Source organism: Salvelinus sp. IW2-2015, unplaced genomic scaffold (assembly GCF_002910315.2).
Source record: "Salvelinus sp. IW2-2015 unplaced genomic scaffold, ASM291031v2 Un_scaffold1789, whole genome shotgun sequence".
In the NCBI taxonomy this organism is placed as follows: Eukaryota; Metazoa; Chordata; class Actinopteri; order Salmoniformes; family Salmonidae; genus Salvelinus; species Salvelinus sp. IW2-2015.
In genome coordinates this window covers 42,387-44,319 of record NW_019943163.1, presented here as the reverse complement: position 1 = coordinate 44,319, position 1,933 = coordinate 42,387, and the positions used below count along the sequence as shown (strand labels likewise).

The 1,933-nt window shown below is 47.5% G+C and overlaps 1 long non-coding RNA gene across 1 annotated transcript in view; it reads right to left on the bottom strand.

Moving 5' to 3' along the window:
• LOC139024691 (uncharacterized) overlaps positions 1-995 on the bottom strand; it is a 33,016-nt gene extending 32,021 nt beyond the window's left edge. The window contains exon 1 of the long non-coding RNA XR_011476024.1: positions 792-995. This is a non-coding gene — a long non-coding RNA (uncharacterized lncRNA). The remainder of the gene's footprint in view (positions 1-791) is intronic.
• Between the last annotated feature and the right edge of the window lie 938 nt (positions 996-1,933).

Sequence of the window (1,933 nt, the reverse complement as noted above, 5' to 3'; positions counted from 1 at the left end):
CTGCTGATGATTATAGAGCATGGGTATGTCACTCTACTGATGTTTATAGAGCAGTGGTATGTCCACACTCTACTGATGTTATAGAGCAGTGGTATGTCACTCTACTGATGTTATAGAGCAGTGGTATGTCACTCTGCTGATGTTATAGAGCAGTGGTATGTCACTCTGCTGATGTTAAAGGTGGGGTGGCGACCCCTAGTGTTGTTGCAGGGGAACTGCAGTGGGGTCCCTAAAATATTTTTCTCCTTTTTTTTGGGGCATAAAAGTACTTTTGTATGGAACAACATACAAAAGTTTGATATAAAAAAAATAAAAAAAATGTTGAGTAAATATAGTGTCTACGCATAGCAATGATCGGAGAGACCACGTGAGGAGCAGAGTTACTAGGTCTATAGAGAGAAGAGGACAGGGCCTAGAACCSAGCCCTGAGGGACACCAGTAGTGAGAGTACGTGGTGCAGACACAGCTCCTCTCTACGCCGCCTGGTAGGAACGACCACAGTGGTGGTTCCCTCCGTAGCCAGACAGACAGATCCTTCCATGACTGCATCCTGGGAAACCACAGCCCGAGWCTCAACGCTGTACAGTAACTTAACTGGGAGGCTAAAATGCGTCCGTGGCTGTTTCTAATTTCATACTAGACACATGTAGGAGCGTGAGTCAGACGAGCTCCACTCTGCAGTCCACTCACCCATCCAATCAGGGTTGGGCCCACTCGGATACCCCACCTCTGGCCTGTGTCCAGTGGGGCTGTCCCCCAAATGGCACCCTATTCCCTATATAGTGCACTACTTTAGACCAGAGCCCTATTCCCTATATAGTGCACTACTTTAGACCAGAGCCCTATTCCCTATATAGTGCACTACTTTAGACCAAAGCCCTATTCCCTATATAGTACACTACTTTAGACCAGAGCCCTATTCCCTATATAGTGCACTACTTTAGACCAAAGCCCTATTCCCTATATAGTGCACTACTTTAGACCAGAGCCCTATGGACCCTGGTGAAAAAGTAGTGCACTATAAAGGGAATAGGGCTCTATTTGTGCCGCATCACGGTGTCGGCCCCAGGAAGGGCTGTTTGCCTTACATGTAGAGCAGGCAGGCGAAGAAGGGGAGGGGCTGGAGAGGGGTCAAAGAGCTCCATGCTTCCCTTCACCTTTAAAGAGAGGACCGGGGAGCTGGCTCCTCCTCTCTCCATGCTAGGGACGGGACAGGGTATTTTTAGACTCCCCCTTCCTCTACCCCGTGTGTGTGTGTGTGTCGCTCTCTCTCTGGCGTCTCCCCTGCCCCTAGTGAGACAGAACTACAGCCACCTACACTGGCTGAACCCCTGGGTCACATTCATTAGTGCACACCGTAGAAAAATGTTTCGCAATGGGAAAAGGAAAACAAGCATTTCTTATAAGTTTCAGGTAGTCCCTCCCGGGTCCGTTTTCTTTAGTTTGGTGCCTAATGAACACGACCCAAGCCTACCTCCTATAGACAAGGAACTATTCTATTGACAGTATATAGTGAAGGATCAACAGAAAGACATGAGGCCAACCAGGCTGTTCTATTGACAGTATATAGTGAAGGATCAACATAAAGACATGAGGCCAACCAGGCTATTCTATTGACAGTATATAGTGAAGGATCAACAGTGAGACATGAAGCGAACCAGGCTATGTGAGATACAGTAAGAATACCATGCCATTGTTTCACATACTAGCAGTCCTTGGCTGCCAACCTCTAGGCTGCGTCCCAGGTCTGTGGGCCCTAGCCCAGGAATTTTTGTCCGCTTTCCCTCTCCTCGCCGCCTCTCCTTGATTATTTTTTACCTTTTTTTACCTTTGCTATTTACCTTTGTCAAAAGGAAGCGAGGACTGAGAAGAGGATGCAGGAGTTGAGCTAACCCAATTGAGAAAAGGCATATGCATGTAATGTCTACAAGGA